Raw genomic sequence first — 13,742 nt, forward strand, 5'->3', positions numbered from 1 at the left:
TCTTATAAATTTGGGTCAGTTCTCTATATATTTTGGAAATGAGACCTTTGTCAGAACCTTTGTTTTTAAAAATATTTTCCCAATTTGTTACTTCCCTTCTAATCTTGTTTGCATTAGTATTATTTGTACAGAAACTTTTTAGTTTGATGTAATCAAAATCTTCTATTTTGTGATCAATAATGATCTCTAGTTCTCCTCTGGTCATAAATTCCTTCCTCCTCCACAAGTCTGAGAGGTAGATTATCCTCTGTTCCTCTAATCTATTTATTATCTCCCTCTTTATGCCTAAATCATGGACCCATTTTGATCTTATCTTGGTATATGGTGTTAAGTGTGGATCCATATCTAATTTCTGCCATACTAATTTCCAGTTTTCCCAACAGTTTTTTCCGAATAATGAATTTTTATCCCTAATGTTGGAATCTTTGGGTTTGTCAAAGATTAGATTGCTATAGATGTATCCTTTTTTGTCCTTTGTATCTAATCTGTTCCACTGATCTACCGGTCTATTTCGTAGCCAATACCAAATGGTTTTGGTGACTGCTGCTATATAATATAGCTTTAGATCAGGTACACTTAGACCACCTTCCTCTGAGTTTTTTTTCATTAGTTCCCTTGCAATTCTTGACCTTTTATTCTTCCATATGAATTTTGTTGTTATTTTTTCTAGGTCATTAAAATAGTTTCTTGGGAGTCTGATTGGTATAGCACTAAATAAATAGATTAGTTTGGGGAGTATTGTCATCTTTATTATATTCGCTCGGCCTATCCAAGAGCACTGAATGTCTTTCCAATTATTTAAATCTGACTTTATTTTTGTGGCAAGTGTTTTGTAATTTTTCTCATATAATTCCTGACTTTTCTTTGGTAGATGGATTCCCAAATATTTTATACTCTCAACATTTGTTTGGAATGGAATTTCTCTTTGTATCTCTTGCTGTTGCATTTTGTTAGTGATATATAAAAATGCCGAGGATTTATGTGGATTTATTTTGTATCCTGCCACTTTGCTGAAATTTTGAATTATTTCTAGTAGCTTTTTAGCAGAGTCTTTGGGGTTCTCTAAGTATACCATCATGTCATCTGCAAAAAGTGATAGTTTGATTTCCTCATTTCCTACTCTAATTCCTTGAATCTCTTTCTCGGCTCTTATTGCCGAGGCTAGCGTTTCTAGTACTATATTGAATAGTAATGGTGATAGTGGGCAACCTTGTTTCACTCCTGATCTTACTGGGAAAGGTTGCAGTTTATTTCTATTGCATATTATGCTTACTGACGGTCTTAAATATATACTCCTGATTATTCTAAGGAATAATCCATTTATTCCTATACTCTCAAGAGTTTTTAGTAGGAATGGATGTTGAATTTTGTCAAATGCTTTTTCTGCATCTATTGAGATGATCATATGGTTCTTATTAATTTGATTATTAATATGGTCAATTATATTAATAGTTTTCCTAATATTAAACCAGCCCTGCATTCCTGGAATAAATCCTACTTGATCATAGTGTATTATCTTGGAGATGATTTTCTGAAGTCTTTTTGCTAATATCTTATTTAAGATTTTAGCATCAATATTCATTAAGGAGATTGGTCTATAATTTTCTTTCTCAGTTTTCGATCTACCAGGTTTAGGTATCAGTACCATGTCTGTGTCATAAAAGGAGTTTGGTAGGACTCCTTCATCCCCTATTTTTTCAAATAATTTATATAACATTGGGGCTAATTGTTCTTTAAATGTTTGGTAGAATTCACATGTGAATCCATCTGGCCCTGGGGATTTTTTCCTGGGGAGTTGATTAATAGCTTGTTCTATTTCTTTTTCTGAAATGGGACTATTTAAGCAATTTATCTCCTCCTCTGTTAATCTAGGGAGCCTATATTTTTGGAGAAAGTCATCCATTTCACTTAAGTTATCAAATTTATTGGCATAAAGTTGGGCAAAGTAACTCCTTATTATTTCTCTAATTTCCTCTTCATTGGTGGAAAGATCCCCCTTTTCATTTGTAAGACTATCAATTTGATTTTCCTCTTTCTTTTTTTTGATCAAATTTACCAAAGGTTTATCTATTTTATTGGCTTTTTCATAAAACCAACTCTTGGTTTTATTTATTAATTCAATAGTTTTTTTACTTTCAATTTTATTGATTTCTCCTTTTAATTTTTGTATTTCGAGTTTAATTTTTGGTTGGGGGTTTATAATTTGGTCTTTTTCTAGCCTTTTAAGTTGTAAGCCCAATTCGTTAATCTTCTCTTTCTCAATTTTCTTCAAATAAGCCTCTAAAGATATAAAATTTCCCCTTATTACCGCTTTAGCTGCATCCCAAAGATTTTGATATGATGTCTCATCATTATCATTATCTTGGGTGAAATTGTTAATTGTTTCTATAATTTGCTCTTTCACCCAGTCATTCTTTAAGATGAGATTATTCAGTTTCCAATTACTTTTTGGTCTATTTACCCCTAACTTTTTACTGAATGTAGCTTTTATTGCATTGTGATCTGAGAAGAAGGCATTTATTATTTCTGCCTTCCTACATTTAATTTTGAGATCTTTATGTCCTAATATATGGTCAATTTTTGTATAGGATCCATGAACTGCTGAGAAGAAAGTATATTCCTTCCTATTGCCATTCAGTTTTCTCCAAAGGTCTATCATACCTAGTTTTTCTAATGTTCTATTTACTTTTTTAATTTCTTTCTTGTTTGTTTTGTGGTTTGATTTGTCTAAATCTGAGAGTGCAAGGTTGAGATCTCCCACTATTATAGTTTTACTGTCTATTTCTTCTTGCAGTTCTCTTAACTTTTCCTTTAGAAAGTTAGATGCTATACCACTTGGTGCATATATGTTTAGTATTGATATGGCTTCATTATTTATGCTACCTTTCAGCAGGATATAGTTTCCTTCCTTATCTTTTTTAACGAGATCTACTTCTGCTTTTGCTTGATCTGAGATAAGGATAGCTACCCCTGCTTTTTTGGCTTTACCTGAAGCATAATAAGCTCTGTTCCAACCTTTTACCTTTACTCTGTATGTATCTCCCTGCTTTAAGTGTGTTTCCTGTAGACAACATATTGTAGGGTTCTGCTTTTTGATCCAATCTGCTATCCGTCTCCGTTTGATGGGATCGTTCATCCCATTTACATTTACAGTTAAAATTACTAATTCTGTATTTCCTGCCATCGTATTATCCCCAGATTATACTTTTTTCCCTTGACCCCCCTGATCCCCCTCCCCGATATTTAATTTACAGACCCCCCTTGTGACGCACAACCCTCCCTCTTTTTTTTTTTTTTTTTAGGATCCCTCCCCCCTCCCTCCAAGTCCCTTCACTTATTCTCCTTTTCCTTTCCCCTTTTCCTCTCCCCCCTTTTAATGAGGTGAGAGAAAATTCTCTGAAAAACAAATATGTTAATTATTTACTCTTTGAGCCTCTTCTGATGAGAGTAAGATTCACACAATGATTCTCCCCCTCACTAAGTTCCCTCAGATATGGTGTATTTTCTATGTCTCTTCCTGGGATGTAGTTTCCCTCTTTTTATCACTCCTTCCCCTTTTTCTGAACCGACCTCCTTCCCTTTACCACACCCCCCTTTTTTTCTTTTATATCAGTAAAATCAAATTATCCTTGAGTATTTTTTTATATACCCACAACAGAGTTACAGTTCTCAAGGGTTCTGTGTACCTTTTTCTGTTTCTCTTCAGTCTTGTGGATGTAGATCAAATTTTTTGTTTAAGTCTGGTTTTTTTCTTAGAAACATATAGAATTCCTCTGTTTCATTGAATGACCATCTTCTTCCATGGAAAAAGATGCTAAACTTAGCTGGGTAGTTCATTCTTGGTTGCAGTCCTTGATCTTTTGCCTTTCGGAATATCATGTTCCAGGCCCTTCTATCTTTTAATGTGGAGGCAGCCAGATCTTGGGTGACCCTTATTGTGGCACCTTGGTATTTAAATTGTTTTTTTCTAGCTGCTTGCAGGATTTTCTCCTTTGTGTGGTAATTCTGCAGCTTAGCCACAATATTCCGTGGTGTTCTTTTTTTAGGGTCTATTTCAGAAGGAGTTCGATGAATTCTTTCCACATCTACTTTCCCTTCTGTTTCTATTATCTCTGGACAGTTCTCTTTGATAATTTCCTGTAAAATAGAATCTAGGCTCTTTTTTTGGTCATAGTTTTCTGGAAGTCCAATAATCCGCAGATTATCTCTCCTAGATCTATTTTCCAGGTCTATAGATTTTCCCAGTAAGTATTTGACGTTGTTCTCCAGCTTCTCATTTTTTTTGTTTTGTTTGACTGATTCTTGGGTTCTCTGTGAATGATTCATTTCTATTTGTTCCATCCTCACTTTTAAGGAGTTATTTTCTTCTTTCACAGTTTTTAGTTCTTTTTGTAAATGCCCAATTTCGTTTTTAAATGAATTATTTTGCTCTATTGAGTTTTTTTCCATTTCCCTAATTTTTTTTTTTTGAGAATTATTTTCTTTTTCCAATTCAGAAATTCTATTTTCTTGAGACTTTTTTATCTTTTCCAATTCAGATATCCTACTTTCCTGTGTTTTTTTAACCTTTTCTAATTCACTAATTTTGTTTCCCTGCATCTCCTGTGAATTCTTTATTTTTTCCAACTCCAATTTCAGGACATTGTTATTCTCTATCATAACTTCCCTTTCCTTGCCCCATTTTTCTTCGATCTCCCTCAATTTCTTAAGAGCTTCTTCTAGGAGAGAGTTATGTGATGGGGGGCAGGAATCGTTCCCCTTTAGGTTGTTATCTGATTCTCTGCTGTCAACTTCCTCGGGGTTGGACACCCGCTCTTTCTCTGTATAGAAGGAATCTATGGTTTTTCTAGCTTTTTTGCTCATACTTAAAAAAAATCTTTTGGGGTCTGTCTCTGGGGTAGGAAATTATTTACTTCTTTACCAGCTTCCTCCCAGACGGGATGGATGCAGCGGCTCCTGAGCCTGAGCTAAGAGAGAGCTCTGGGAGAGAGTTCCCCACCCTCTCCCTGGGAGTGCCTCAGAGGTGATTAGCACTGCTGTGCTTCGAGGGCGTAGAATAGTGAAGACTGCAGGAAGCCCAGGCTATGTGTCCGGGTGGGGAGTGGGTGTCTGCAGCAGGTGACGTAAGAAGCCCCTGCGCTCAAACTGGAAGTGTCTGCCAGAAACCGCGGTCCCTAGTTCAAAGGTTCCGCTTCTCTGGGACTTCCTGGAGCTGAGTTCCACTCCCTCCAGCTAAGTTAGGCAGTGTGTGTTGCCTTGGGCCGTATCCACCCACTTGTCAGTCTCTTAACTATTCTCAGGAGGTAGCTGAGGCCACACCCCCTGGTGCCTGAGTCACCCCCAGGGTCCGGGGAAAATCTAATCTGAGTTTTAAAATATTTTGGCTTTCTCTTCTGAACTGCTAAATAATTAGCAGAGAAGAGCTAACAGCCTGTGCCAGATTCCTTTACCTCAGTGGCTTCTCTGATCCCAGAGCCCCTCCCAGCGCAATGGGCGCAGTGTACCCCTACCCCACCGTCTGTGCTGGTCTTTCTTATTCCTCCCCTGAGAACTGACCTTTCCTGTTGAAACTCCAGATTCTCTTCAGCTGGTAAGTCGTGCTTCCAGTCCTTGTGGTATCTATCAATCCTGAGCTAATTTTGAGACTTAATTTATCTAATTGGTTGTGAGGGAGTGAGGACGTTCACTGAGTCGTGTGTTTCCTCTCCGCCATCTTGGCTCCGCCCTAGTAACATTTTAACATAAGCTGATGTAGCCCCATAAAGGGTACAACCTTTTTTCAAATCTTTAATTTTATTCAAATCTAAAGGTGCATATCTTCTCCTTTTTTGACCTACAGAGTCAATATTTTCAATCACAGGATATGCATGTATAAAATCACTTATATCCTGTCCTTCTCTCTTAGCTTTAACCAATGCTTTTTCTAATGTTGTCATAGGCTTAGGCTGCTTCACAGGCAATTCTGTTTGTGTTTCTGCCTCTTCCCCTCCTTCTTCCTCCACCTCTGAAGGTGGGGTGGATGTGGGCCTGCCAATAATCTTTTCTCTAGGCAGGGTTGAAGCTTCTTCAAGAGAATCATACCATAATTCCTCATTTAAATCCTCTTGCTCTAGGGCAAGATCTTGATCTTTCCTTTTTTCCTCACACTTCCTCCTCTGTTCCTTTTTAAAACTTTTCCTTCTCCAACAACTTGCTTGATAGTTTAAGGTTAATTGAACTATGTTGTAGATATAAAATACTTCTGCAGAAATTGAACGAGGCCCATTTTTTGCATAAAATTCTTTCATTTCAAATCCCACTAGCTTCCATTTATCTACATCTATCTTTTCTTCCTCTAAGAACCAAGGGGATGTGCGTCTTAATGCAGCCAAGAGATTAGCAATCTGTACCCATGTTACAAGTAAACTCTGCTCCTCAATTATCTTGATTATACTCTCTATAGTACCACTCCTGAATGGGGGTGGAGCTGAGGTTGCTTCTGGGGCTGGGGATGAGTCGGCTGAGGTCCAGGGATTGAATATAGCTAACATCTGCCCCATTTCAGCTATAAGAGATTCCTGGTTTAGCCCTTAACAAGTTAAGTTCCTTATTTATCTATTAGCACGCTCACTTAATCTTTAACAAAGTTTCCTCGTTACTCACAGTTCTGGGTCAGAGAGACTGAGATCTGGATGGGAGGCTTTTCCACTGGAATCAGGACCGTGTCTGTCCCTGTTCGGGTGCCAAATTGTGAAGGTCTGGTCTAGCTCCTCTTGTCAGGATAAGCAAAAGTCCTTGCCCCACGTGTGGACGCCAAATGTAGCGTGCTGTCGTCTCCAGAAGCTGCTGGATCGCTCTCTGGGAAGAGATCTGCTGTGTCTACTCAAATCTCTCAGACAGATTCTTCTTCCTGTAGTGAACTGTTGTCTCCAGGGAGTTGCTGTTAACTCTTGTCCAGAGAAGTGACTTCCCTTCCTGCAGAGAGCTGCATCAAGCCAGATGTAGTGCAGAGTCTTCTCCTTGAATCCTGGCTCTGAATCTCCTGCAGCTCTTATCCTTCTCCAGGCAGACTGACTTTCCAGGCCCACTATTGCCTCCTTTATCCTCCCAGATAATGGGCGTGGGATAATGCAAGGGCTTCTGGGAAGAACCACTTCAGCCAATGAGCTTGCTCCTTCTATCAAGTAAACCTGAGTTCTCACCTTGTAATTGTCCAGACAACCTGAATTCTCACCTTGTCACTGTCCAGACAACGTGAGTTCTCACCTAGTAATCCTAACAATACCAGGTGAGCACTATCCTCATCTGATGAGCATTTGCTTTGCTTACCTTCTCCATGGAGACCTCATTGTGTCATGGACATTGTGACACGCCTGAGAACACCCAAGGTTTTCTGACTTAAAGGTGAGGTTCTCTCCCCAACAACCCAGTTGGATCCTGACAGCCAAGGGAGTAGTATGTGAATAGAAGAATAGATGAGTGGACAAATAGACTAATAGACTAGATACATAGATAAGTGCTGATAGATAGATGGGATAGATAGGGTAAACAAATAGATCCAATAGATACACTCGATGCATAGTTAAATAGATAATGATGGGTAGATAAGTGAAAAGATAGATTTATAGTAGAAAAGTTTATAGGTAGAAAAGATATTTATAGGAAAAAAAATGATTTATAGTTAGAAAAGAGATTTATATGAAAAAAGCGATACATAGGTAGAAAAGAGATATATAGCTAAAAAAGTGATTTAGAAGAAGAAACGAGATTTATAGGTAGAAAAGAGATTTATAGGCAGAAGAGAATGAATAGCTGCCTTAAATTATACATAAATAATGAAGGAGTCAATGGAGGGTTAGGTAAATCAGTAAATAAATTACTGGAGAGAGAGATCCATTTGGGCCCTCATCAGCATGATACCAAGGGCTGCTGTCATAGATTGAGACTGCCTTCACGTCAGTATTTTATTCTTCAATATTATAGAAGCTAAAATGGTTGCTTTCTATCTGGCTTGGGAAATTGTTGACTTCTCTTTCTTCCCCTCTTCCCCCACGCCCCCCCAAAATTGCATTTTGTGGATGGTTATTCTAGTAGATCAATTGGACACATATCTTTCACTTATGCTGTAACATTTTACCTTTTCAGGCATCCTATAAGCCACTGCTGAAGCAGAGGAGATACTGAACCAGTTGTGACCAGATGCTGGCGATATTGAACGCATCTTAAGCCTCGGGATCGACTTAAAACGGGATTTAACCTGTTCATGAAGGTAAAGCATCTACATAGAGATAATGTACCTGCAGCTTCCCTCCTGCAGTCAGTGTTAATAGGAGATCAAGGTAGGGCCTGGTTGCTGACTAGCCCTATATATATACTAGAAGTACAAATAATCTGGGAAATAGAGAGCCTACACTTAAAAGCAAACAAACAAACAAAAGCAAATTCTTTTAGTTCGGAAACTATTTTCTTTTTCCTCATCCTATGGCTGGTTCCCAGAAAAAAGATGACTTGCTCATATTAGAGGTTTCATAAATGCTTGTTAAATTCAATTACATATAGATGAAGACTTTTTCTAAAATTATAGGCAGCTGGCTGGTTCAGTGGATAACACTGTTGGACCTCCCTTGAATCAGCAACTGATTTCAAACACCAGCTGTAGGACTCTGGGCAAGTCACTTAATCTGTGTTTGCCTCAATTTCCTCCTCTGTAAATTGGGAATGATACAATCATGTTTGCTCCACAGAGGATAAGCCTCTGAGAACTATTTGTTTTCAAGTAGAGTCACAGCATCGTGGATTTTGAGCTGGCAGCAATATTTCAGGGTTTCTACTTCCATATTTTACAAAGAAAGTCACTGAGACACAAGGAGGTTTAGTATAGTTAATATATTGTTCAAGCGCATACAAGTTGTAAGTGGCAGAGACAAGATTCAAACAGATCCTGTTAATACTATCGTGTTACCTCTAAGTGTTCATTATATATGGGTGTATGGGTGTCCATATATGTGTGTGTATATTTCCATACTCCAATCTTCTAACCTATAACTAAACATATTTACTCTTAAAAAAAAAAAAGTGGTGGGATGGGGTAGGGGAAAGACACTGTAATAAAGTAACATTAAACAAGTGGTATTTTGCTCTGCTGTTTATTTCTTACTTTCATGACTTTATATTATCACTTTAAACTCCCTGAGCCTCAGTTTCCTCACATGTTAAATGAGATAGTTGAGCTCCATGACCACTAGGAAACTACATTTCCAGTTCTAAAATTGTGATTCCACAGTGAAAATCTAGCAACATTGTGTCCTAATGTAAGATCTGTATTTGATCATTAATGAGTCATATATTTTCTCTTGGATTTTATATAGTTCATTTGTAGCAACATTAACCTGGCATTCCCTTCTGAGGGCTGACCCCATCCTTGTTGTGGTGACTGTTAGAGGTGGGCCGCCCTCATCCCGGTGACCATCCACTCCAGATCCTCTTTGTGGTTGGTGGGGTGACAATATCAGAAGCCAAAATGTTGAAAGATCTCGTTTCTTCCCTGAAGCCTGGAACACAGGTACCGAACCCGAAATAACAGGACATGCATCTCCCTGGCCCAAGGATGGGAGAGTCTGGCTGTTCCCACAAGACTTGGTCTGAGCCTTAGGGGTAGCATTTGAGGAGATGATCTATAGAATTCGGGAGATGGTGAAGCACTGTGTAAAGGTCAGATAATTCTCTTACTACTACTATTATTACTTGTACTCTTACCCCTATTATTATTACTACTATTTCTACTATTACTCCTCTTCCTACTCCTATTAGTATTACTCCTACGATTACTACTATTACTCTTCCACCAACTACTACAATTACTGCCACTCTTATTATTGTTATTATTCCTTCTAGATCTCTTCCTCCTGCTACTAGTACTATCATTGCTCCTATTCCTATTAATACTCCTTTTACTACCACTACTACTATTATTTCTACTACCACTTTTACTATTACTATTACTCCTACTGCTACTGCTACTCCTACTCCTACTAGTGTCACTCCTATTCCTATCATTATTACTGTTGCTATTACTACTTCTTCTACTACTATTATTCCTACTCCTATTATTATTAATACTACTTCCATTACTATTACTTTTATCATTACTACTCTTTTTACTACTTCTATCACTACTTTTATTCCTCTTCCTATTACTGTTACTACTCATACTACTCCTACTTCTTCTACGCCTCCACCTCCTACTACTGCCACTACTCCTTTGTCCGGAAGTCCATATGTTTTCTAAATAAAGAGGTTTCCTAAAAAATATTGTTAAAAGAAGACTTGTGCATAAAGCCTGAGCACAATCCTCATCAGATGAGCAGCTGACTTGCTTACCTTGGCCATGGAGACCTCATTGTGTGATGCTCATTGTGACATGCCGGAGAACACCCAAAGTTTTCTGACTTCAAGGTGATGTTCTCTTCCCAACAACCCAGTTGGATCCTGACAGCAAAGGGAGTAGTATGTGAATAGAAGAATGGATGAGTGGACTAATAGACTGATAGACTAGATACATAGATTCCTGGTGATGGATGAATGGGATAGAGAAGATAAACAAATAGATTGAATAGATACACTTAATGCATAGTTAAAAAGATAATGATGGATAGATAAGTGAAAAGATAGATTTATAGTAGAAAAGTTTATAGGTAGAAAAGTGATTTATAGGAAGAAAAGTGATTTATAGGTAGCAAACAGCTCTATAGGAAGAAAAGCCATTTATAGGTAGAAAAGAGATTTTTAGATTAAAAAAAGGGATTTAGAAGTAGAAAAGAGATTTATAGGCAGAAGAGAATGAATAGCTGGATTAAAATATACATACAACCCCCACCCAAAATATTGCAGTTTGTGGATGGTTTTTCCAGTATATCAAATGGACACATATCTTTCACTTATGCTTTAACATTTTATCTTTTCAGGCAACCTATAAGCCAGTACTGAAGCAAAGGAGATACTGAAGCCAGAGTGACCAGATTCTGGCGATATTGAAAACATGTCTTTGGAAATCTACTTGAAACGGGATTTAGATTGTTGTTGGGGAGTTTTGATCTATACTTTGGAGTTTATTGCACTGGTGGGGGGAAGGGGAGAGAGGATGTTTCTGAGTTTGATTGTTGGGGAGTTTTGATATCTATACTTTGGAGTTTATTGTACTGGTGGGGGGAAGGGGAGAGATGATGTTTCTGAGTTTGATGTGTTTTTAAAAATAAAAAATGTTTTTTTTTCTGTTTCCAAAAGTTTCAAGTTGTCATTCTTTCAGCTCCCACATGATTAGTGATATTTCCCAGTTTCTTCTTTACTATCTGATGATTATATTTGCCAGCTGGTTAATCCTAAAGAAATACTTGTTGGCAAACTTATTGGGTAAACAACATTTTTCCCTTATTTGCAGCTAGCCCATACTGCTGATGGGTAAAGCTGGCTATCCTATCTGGGTTTGGGAATAAGAGAGGGAGGCAGATTTGTTCTTCTTTGAGATTGTGAAAAAACTGTAAGCAGGCCCTTTGCCATCAGAGGCTGGGGACCGTCTGAAAATCTGGGAGCAAAGAGGTAGTGGGGGTTAACAAGCAGCAGGGCTGTTGTGTTCTAGCCAGAAAAGTTCCAGAGAAGCTCGGAACTGGCCCTGCTGAAGTCTTTTGGATCTTCCTGGAGGAGCAGAGCAGCCATTCTACACCAGAAGGGCAATTCAGAATGACAAGGGACTGGCTTAGAGATTTGCATCCAGGTGCTTCCCCTCAGCTCTAGGGGAAGGCTGAGCCAGAAAATAATTGGTGTCCCCACAGGCTTGTGCTAGAGCCCCCCATTCCCCCTTTGAAGTTTCTTCTGCCTGACTTGTGCTCATTATAATCTATATGACTGAAATGTCAAACTTCTGTTTCTGAAAATCTAACCTTTCTTCAGAAGCTGGGAACCTAAATCCCCTGGATGAAGAAGGGGGATAGTAAGAGTGCTAGAAAAGCAAATGGGTGCTCTGGAGACGGCAAGATTGGAGATGGGAAAACCCCGTCTGATTTGATTCCATAGATAGTGGCAAACGTCAGGTTAGCCACAAAAGATGTTTGCACTGATTGATAAAGCTGGAACAATACCTCTTGGGAATTGATGTACAGGCTCTGGCAAGAAAATGAAACCAAACTAACTCCCAAGCAGGATGCAGCCTTAATTGGCTGAAGGGCCCCAGAAGACCCTGGACAAGCCAGTCAAGCCGGCTTCCAGAGCTAGTCCTTAGCTTGGCCTTGGGAATCCTCCCAGGGGGTGGAAGAGGAGGAGGTCTGGATTGCTCTCTGACAGCACCTTCTCATCCTCCATCTTGGGCTTTCCACTTCTGGGCTTGGGCTTGGAGGGTCTCATCTACAGAAAACCACCTTCTTGAGGGCAAGAACTGTTGGAGTTTTTCCTTGGTAGCTCTGCCATTTTTCCACTTCGAATCACTTCCGATTTACCAATATGTATTAAGGAAACAAGCATTTATTAAACTCCTATGTACCAAGCACTGTGCTAAGCACTTTACACATATTCTCTCCTGAACATCACTGGGAGGTAGGTGCTAATATCCACTCTCTCAGTTAAAGAAACTGAGGCAACAGGTCAGCAAAATAGAGGCGAGATTGAAACAGATCTTGTCTTGTACAGACAACCCTGGCCTAATTAACAAGGGGATTCTAGATCTGCAGCGTTCAATGGGGTGTTTTCCAAATTCTACATGATGAAAGGTACCGGATGAAGCGGTCTGGGGTCTTAACCGTGGCCCTAGCTCCTTCTGCTTTGCAGCCAAACCCTAGGCTCCATCCCAAGAGCAATATGTGGGCTTGGCTCCCTTTCCCGCTGGTGCTTCTACTCATGTCCCCAGTTTCTGGTCCCTGTGTCCTTTGTGACCATATCATTCATCTGGTAGCCCACCTCATCCATCTTCCTTAGACTACTCAATCAGCAAAGCTCAATTAAACAAGGAGCAAACATATATTACATACTTACTAGGGGTCGTATATTTCACTAGACCCTGGAGACATAAAGGTAAAAACAAAATGGTCTTGCCCGCAAAGTTTATATTCTATTGGGGAAAATGATGTCAACAAAAAGAACTAGGAAGACAATCTATGCATAAGCAAGATAATTGTATAAATATTTTTACATACATTGGATTAAGCATATATTTTCATATATTTAACATGTGAATCCCCTGTCATCTTCCCTGTCATCTAGGGGAAGAGGTGGAAGGAAGGAGGGGAAAAGTTGGAAGAGAAGGTTTTGCAAGGGTCAGTGTTAAAAACTTACCCCTTCATATGTTTTGTAAATAAAAAGCTTTCCTCAAACAATTTTTAAAAAGAAAAAAAACCCACATACCAGGTGAGCACTACCCTCATCTGATGAGCATTTGCTTTGCTTACCTTCTCCATGGAGACCTCATTGTGTCATGCCCATTGTGACACGCCTGAGAACACCCAAGGTTTTCTGACTTAAAGGGGATGTTCTCTCCCCAACAACCCAGTTGGATCCTGACAGCCAAGGGAGTAGTATGTGAATAGAAGAATAGATGAGTGGACAAATAGACTAATAGACTAGATACATAGATAAGTGCTGATAGATAGATGGGATAGATAGGGTAAACAAATAGATTCAATAGATACACTTGATGCATAGTTAAATAGATAATGATGGGTAGATAAGTGAAAAGATAGATTTATAGTAGAAAAGTTTATAGGTAGAAAAGATATTTA

General features: G+C 38.7%; 2 long non-coding RNA genes across 2 annotated transcripts; one reads left to right on the forward strand and one right to left on the reverse strand.

The window, feature by feature from the left end:
- The first annotated feature begins 7,407 nt into the window (after nucleotides 1-7,407).
- Nucleotides 7,408-11,261, forward strand: LOC141547182 (uncharacterized). Its single transcript, XR_012483540.1, has 4 exons — nucleotides 7,408-7,934; nucleotides 8,125-8,248; nucleotides 9,530-9,690; nucleotides 10,944-11,261. It is a non-coding gene; the product is annotated as an uncharacterized LOC141547182 (long non-coding RNA).
- LOC141547176 (uncharacterized) lies at nucleotides 9,112-13,438 on the reverse strand. The gene is made up of 3 exons (XR_012483534.1): nucleotides 13,413-13,438; nucleotides 10,360-10,467; nucleotides 9,112-9,680 (listed from the first exon to the last, which is right to left on the reverse strand). It is a non-coding gene; the product is annotated as an uncharacterized LOC141547176 (long non-coding RNA).
- Nucleotides 13,439-13,742: the final 304 nt, after the last annotated feature.

The sequence above is a fragment of the Sminthopsis crassicaudata genome, chromosome 6 (assembly GCF_048593235.1).
Source record: "Sminthopsis crassicaudata isolate SCR6 chromosome 6, ASM4859323v1, whole genome shotgun sequence".
Lineage (NCBI taxonomy): Eukaryota > Metazoa > Chordata > Mammalia > Dasyuromorphia > Dasyuridae > Sminthopsis > Sminthopsis crassicaudata.